Source organism: Neolamprologus multifasciatus, chromosome 6, assembly GCF_963576455.1.
Source record: "Neolamprologus multifasciatus chromosome 6, fNeoMul1.2, whole genome shotgun sequence".
In the NCBI taxonomy this organism is placed as follows: Eukaryota; Metazoa; Chordata; class Actinopteri; order Cichliformes; family Cichlidae; genus Neolamprologus; species Neolamprologus multifasciatus.
The window spans coordinates 24963887-24971501 of record NC_140444.1 but is presented as its reverse complement, the minus strand read 5'-3'; positions in this window follow the sequence as shown (position 1 = coordinate 24971501).

The window sequence follows — 7615 nt, the reverse complement described above, 5'->3', positions numbered from 1 at the left end:
GGAGATGTAACCCTTCTCTCTGGGGTGGAGGCAAGCGGACCACCACCTAATGGGCGATTTCTATCAATTAGAGTTATGTACTGTCCTTGATGTTTATCACTGAGTGTTTGTGTGCGAGAGAAAGAGACAGGAAGAGAGAGTTACTCTGAGAGAAATTGGGAAAGACGTCAAGCCCCAGAGAGCTTGAAAAGGGCGGAAAGAGCTACATAATCTAACTCTATTTACAGACTCATTATATGGCGCTTTTACCGACTTGGATAGAAACAGCTATATAGTTCACCAAATTCACTGTCCAGTCTAACAAAACTTACAGGTGCTTCCCCTCCACTGGCTATTTCCTTCCTATTATTTCTCACCTTGGATCTGCCTGTGGTAGAAGAGTCATTAGGAAGTGAGCAGGCTCACTTTGTCAAGGGAGCCGTACAGTCCCTTGGCCTTCAGGCTGAGTCAGGCCGAGCAGGACCTTTTATAGTGTTGCTTTCACAGAAAAGCAAGTGAAGAACAAGAGTTGAAACACGAAAAGGATACCAGTAATGGGAGACAACGGTAATGAGAAAAGAAATGCAAAAGATATAGAGTGCATCTCTTGGGTTGTTGTTTTGTTGTTTAACTTAACAAAAGATAAGCGTTGCTTACTGGAAACTAATTATCACTCTTATTTTAACTTACATCCATCAGTCAACTTTTTAAACAAACAAGCTTTACTTTACTGCACACTTCTAATAAATCATCTATTATAGATAATTTTTATATCACAATATGGCATTTTTACATTTACTTTGAGTCGCAACTCAAGCTGTCTTTGGTCTACAGTATATGAATGCTAATCATTTGTAAGCGACAGCTACCGGTGAATGCATCATAGGAACTGCATGAGGCAGTGCAGAAACATATTCTTCAGCCCTAAAGGGAAAGTTTCAGCAACACATACAGTAGAATGACTAGTTACCTCTGTATCAGTGCCAGTTGTCAGAGCAATCAAGCACCCAGCTGGGCTATTATTTGGTGCCACCGAGGTGGTTTCAAAAGTAATAGGATTTCTTGCCCTCCAGAAACAGAGCGGTCCTTCAGTGTGTGTTTGACCAAGAAGAATGGAGAGGCAGAGGGAAAGCAAGTGCAGGACAGAGTGGGGATTTCTCTTGATTGAAAACAAACTCATTGTTTCCCCTTAGGCAGAAACACAGTTTTACTTCCAAAATAGTTTTTTATTGATTTTTTCCTCTTCTCTTTGTCATGTCAATCTCATTTTGTCCAGTTGACATTCTTTGTTACGTTGATAAGAAGTGTATGAAGAGCAAGGGCCAGAGCGTAAGAGGTGCTGTCATGTCTTTGTATCATTTCGCTTGTTTGTTTGTTTGTTTGTTTGTTTGTTTGTTTTAATAAGCAATAACTTTCTAACAGTGTTTCATCCTAGGTGTCCATTAACCAAAACATTAAAAAAAAAAGAAAAAGCATTCACGCTCCTCACACGTGGATCCACGTGCTCTCGGCTTACGTAAGTCAGGTAAATTGCATAGTCAAGCTTTGGGGAAATGCAATTTGCAACACCGTACTGTTTGATAAAAGCCAGGCTAACTGACAGCAACTGAAAAATTACAGCTCAACTGAAGGCCCGCTCTGTCACAAAGCACCAGTTAGGCATGTAATAGAAAAAAGGGTGGACATCAGAGTGGGTGATGTGGTGACGAATGCGACCTGCCCAGAGAGAGTGAAATTGAAGCTTTTTCGGCACAGCACTTGCTACCGGGGATTTATCTCATAGTTACAAACCCTACTGCATTTCTGCAAATTTACATCAACACTTTAGAGAGAAGAAGAGGACGAACACAGCATAGTGTAGCGTAACAAACAGAATATTGGAGCATAAGACACTGCAATGCAGTTAAAGACGTTTGGGTTTGAATGGGGGGGGTGTCTTTTCCTTTTTTCTTTGATGTCTAACATTATGATTTGTTGTTGATGGAAAATAAATCAGCAGTCTGAACATTCTTTTTCTTTGATTAAAATATATCCTGATGCATCTCATCTCATGATTCGTTTCCAGGTTACTTCCAAGCTTTCGTTGTGCAATATGTTATAAGCTAAATCCTCAGTGTTTTTTTTAGCCAGTAGCGTGAGGTTGCTGGATGGTGTGTTGTAGCCTGGAAAATTATAGAGTACTGGCCAGGGCTGCCCCCAGAATGGCTCATGGATTTGTCATGTGTGGTGCTCAGTGAATAGGAATGATTGACTGCTGGTGAAATGTACCAGTAGGTGTAAGGACCACATCACATTGTCCCCCAGGGTTATGAAACTCGCTCTCTGTGAAGCAGCTCACTGGTCCCGAACTCTAAATCTAAAAGTCAGAATCTCCCTTGCATCGACAGCAGCCGGTTGAATTGGAAAGACACTTAGTGAAGAAGCCCACTGGGAGGTATGCTGGGGAATATATCCATGACATGCTGGAGGGGTCTTTATTGTGCTGGTCAAGGAGCTTCATGGATTTCTAAGCCTCAGAGAGAAAAGGGGGTAAGCAGAGCTGCCCAGAGATGGTATTACCCTTGCTTCAAGGATTGCAAACATGTCCATCAAAAGCAGAAATGCTCCGAATCAGACAAGCCGGTAAGCTTATTGGGCAGCCTTTGCTTAGCCTACCTACACTTTTCACATCTCAAATACCATGAAAGGCTCAGTCCTCATTCTCTGTCTGTTCCTATTCAATGAACTGAGATTTCAGCACTTGCCATCTGGCTTGCAATTAACAAATCAAAGGAACCTAAAGATTAAAAAAACAACAACAGTGCTTTATCTGCATCCAGTGCTGTGGAAACAGAGAAGCTGGAGAGAAAAAAAAGGCGCACTACAGTAAAACTAATCTACAGCAAAATGCTGTTTGATCAAATAAAGAAACAAAGAAAAGATTCTTCAACCTGCTTTGTAGAAGAATGACGGTAAATGTGATATGGAATTAAAACAATGCAAAAAAGGCACATCCAGGCACGCCACTCAGTAGAGTTTACAAAAAAAAAGTTCCATTTGTTCACGTCGCACATAAAACAAAAAAAAAAAAAGCAATCAGAGACTAGAAGTCTTTGTGTGCAAAAGAAGTGCAAGGTATGTCATAATTAGTTTTGTTTTTAAAAGTACATCTGCCTTCCAGTAATTAGAGTCCAGGTTGAAGTTTTGCACCAAATGATATTCCTCAGTTAGCCATGCAACAGCTTCTCTGAACATATGTTTATAAAGAGCGATAGTATTTTCATATGATTTATTCATAATTATGTTGTCATTGCTGATCAGTGCTGCACATGCTCTGCCAGTGGTGGTTGTCCACTTGATTTGGCTGATTTCACCTAAAAGCGTCCATTAAATGGACTGAACATACAAAGAGGTTGGGTTGTCTGACTTATGTTTTTTGTATGAGTGTCTGTAGCTCAGGAGGCCGAGCAGGTAATATACCAATTGAGAGGTTAGTGGTCAATACCTAGCTGCTCCAAGCTGCATACGAAAGTATCCTTGGGCAACATACTGAACTTTAAGTTTCTCTCTGATGTGATCATTGGTGTGTGAATGTTAAATAGAAAGCAAAGAAGTGCTTGGATAGAAACGGGTGAATAAGGCACATTGTAAAAAGTACTTGGAGTGCTAGAGTAGAAAAGTACTATATAAAAACCAACCCATTTGTTTCTGTATGTTTTTTTTTCTTCCTTCGTGTTCCCCTCCCTACAACTCAACTGGTCTTTGCACTTGCAAATGGGAGTGGTGTCTTCCTGTTTGAAAGGCACCCCCCTTCCAGCAAACATACTGTGACCTCATCTGTGTTGAGAGGATTGTTGGTTTTCACTGCAATGTTCTAGACTCTACATTATATGAGCTGAAATGAAGTACATTTCAGAGTTTCACTCTTTGAATTCAAATTGGAATTAGGCGGTTTAACTTGTTCCCATCGTAAAAGAGGAATTTATGTATTTATAATTTATTCAGATTAATTAATGAATTAACATAATTCGTTGCAGCTCTAATCATCTTTAAGGTCAAATGTATTCCCAGTCCCAAATCTGAACTGCATAATGAAACAAACAGATAATATAGGTAATATAGCTGGCAAGTTTCAGATCTTTTTATAGACTTTGTCTCCACACTCATAGATATATAAGGATAAGCCCACCAGTGCTGAGCATTGCTCTATTGACAGACTTTTACATTTTCCGCTTGAATGCATGGTAGGTATGACAGTGCAGGCTTCGGGAGATGAAGGTGTGAAAGAAGACAGGACAAAGACAAATCACTGATGCTTTTTATTGGATCTGTATGTCAGGTCATTCCTATCATTTCTAGCTTGTTGTGGTCTCTTTTAAAGATTCACTCAGGTTTATAACAGGAGCCAGACTCTCACACTTGAGATCCCATAAGATAAGGATAGTGATTAATTGCCATTTCTCCATTTTCTCACTATCATTACATGTGAAATGCTGCAAAATCCCAGGTGTAAGCATTCACATCATGGTTGTCCATGGGCACATCAACATACCACGGTCTCTGCGGTGTTGCAATTGTAACAGCTCCTGCAAATCCCCTCATGCTTCAGCTGTTTCATGCTCCATGAGCAAACCCACATGGACAAAAACAAGCACCTTTTGCAGATCGGTTTTATTTTTCCGAGTCCACTCTACTAAACTCTTGGATTCATAGCCTTCCCGTCCTTTGAAAAACAATAACGAATAAGTGGATTGTGAAATTTGATGACTTGCTCTTGTAATGCCATGTGTCCTAAACTGTAATGAGTTTTCCTCTCCATAGACCATATTTTCTCTGGTGGTGTGTCAATTTACATTCATTATAATCATCACAGTCTCCAGTGAGCTTCCCGTTTCATCCCAGTCATTTCTAAGCAGAGCTAGCAGTAGACAGAACAGGCATTACTCACAGGAAATTCACAGTTTCATTTGTATAGTGTGTTGCAGGCTGATAACAAGCTTTTGTTGGGAGGCTATTGGCATACACTAAAGTAAGCTTAATGAAACTAATGAGAATGTCTCATGGGACATCAGAAATGTAGCTGTAACAGTTTTTAAAGCTCATTAGTAAAGCATTTAAATGTAATTCATTACACAGAAAGGCATGTTTTAGGGTTGGACTGTCACACATTTGCATAATGTAATATTAAAAGAGAGTACACATTTAATAGATTGTGTGAGCTGAACCCTCCTCCTCTTTCTTTACACAGTATGAGAGTGTATGTCTCTGTAATTGTGCACAAGATTTTCCTCTAATTAAGGAGTCGCTTTTGCTCATTAACTGCGGTTGTTTTCATTATTGGCAGACAAAGAATTAGTGTTTATGATGATAACTTTGTCAGAGTGTGCGGAAGGTAGAGGTTAGGACTGAAATGCAGGAGGCTAAAGGCTGAATAAAATTTGCTTTAATAGCTGTTTTCAATATTTCTGCACATATTAAGTCCAGAAAGTTACACAAATATATTTCATGAGTATAAAAATATGTCCCAGTAAACATAAAAACAAAAGGTGAGCAAACCAAGAAAGGGGGAGCTAAAACAGACACTTTGACAAAGGAAGGGAAGGACTACACAACCCAGTCTTACAGCAGCTCATGATTTAGTCATGATCTTTAATGTACTGATGTGTGTTTCTGGATGACAAGTTGAATTTTTGATCTTCCACAACTGGAGTTTTCCAACATTATTTTCATCAATCCACTCTCATATGTAGCAATTGATGTGCATCAACACAACATGAATGTTTTTCACTTTTATAAAAGTAAGAAAAGTCTGCATTAGGTGGTTGGAGCCAGTTCGCCATTCACACCAGTAACCCAGCTTTGAATCATACACATCACAGATTTTTACACATCATTTGCATAATTTGTAATCATCCATCCATCCATCCACGTTTGGTTCGAGGGGGCAGCAGACAGAGCGTAGAAGCCCAGACTTCCCAGCCACTTCTTCCAGCTCATCCCGAGAGATATAATCTCTCCAGTGATTCCTGGATTTGCTTCGGGCTTCCTCCTGGTAGGACACACCCAGAATACCTTATCTAGGAGGCGTCCAGCAGGCATCCTGGACTGGCTCCTTTTGATGTGGAGGAGTAGAAATCTCCTCTACTCTGATTCTCTCTCGAATGACCGAATCCTCACACTATCTCTAAGGGAAGTCTCAGCCAATCTTCGAAAGAAACTCATTTCTGCCGCTTTCACAACCTCATTCTTTCTGTCACTACTCAGAGCTCATGACCATAGGAGAGTGTAGGAACGCTGATTGGCCAGTAAATCGACAGCTTTGCTTTTAATACACATTTCAATACACTTTACCACAACAGATCTTAGAGCACCCGCCCGAATCCATCTGCCAATCTTGTGTTATGCTTTCCACTTACTTGTGAACAAGACCCAGGGATACTTAAACTCCTCCACCTGAGGCACTAATTGTTTTAACTGTATTAATTAGTAGCTAGGATAGGCTCCAGCGCCCCATGACCCTCAACTGGATATTCAGAAGAGGATGGATGGATGGAAAAAAAATGTTAAAGAGACACTGGTGATGCTACAATAACAAAAAGAGGGGGGGAAAATCACTAATTTTACAAAAAAACAACAACCCAGAACTTGTCACTGTAATTGTTGTTAAATCAAAACAAGAACCGGAAGTGAAAAATATCTCAGAACTCATGTATGAACTAATAATTAAAAACTCAAGAACAGCACAAAACCCTAGGACCATAACAAACTTTAAAATTTTAAGGCACACCAGTTAAGGATCAGTACAGCTCTGCGGTCCATCAGTTTACTTTAACCATAGTGACATGCTTACATATTAACCACATTCTGTGACAGGACATGTAGAAACCCAGACATGCACCTACTGTCAGCTTACCCTCCATCTGCATGATTTTAGAGAAGATACTGTATGCTTATGAGGTTTCACTCTACCGCTGGACAGATTGAATACGACATGGTCACTGCACCATCGGGCTGGCGAGAGCACTGTTCATTATTATTTTTCAAACTCTTGGCCCAATTGAAAAAACATTGGATTAGGTCCATTGCACAGTTTACATTATCCTACATCACGGCTCCCCCAGGGGGCTATTGAGGAGGGGACGAGAATGAAACCACATGCTGTTAAATCTGTCTGAACTGAAGACAAAGAAATTCTCTTTGATCGTGTCTGTACCAGAGGGATGTTTGGAAATTATCCTTAGTGGGATGACATCAGACTAAATCAGAGGTTCAAATATTTCAAGGAGAGGGCACCTTGACACCTTAAATGTGGATGTCTAAAGAGTTCCTTTCTTTAGAAAAGAAATCTGCTTTTGTTCCTGACAGGAAGTTGGCAGGAAGTTGGTGGACATGCCAAGATGGCACATCAAAAAGGAGCCATCAGTCTTTCTGAGCCAGTAATATAATGCTGAAATGTACCTAAAAGTAAGACTAACATCAAAGAAGAAAAAAACAAGAGGGAAGCTCTCAGTCACACAGACCTAGAGACTGGCCTGCGACCCCATCGAACTAAAGCTCGTTAGAAAAAAACTTTTATATCTTAACCAGTTGGCGAGTGGTTCCTGGAGGTTTCTGGCAGGTGAACCTGGTTGGAAGGAAGTATATGGGCCTACACTGA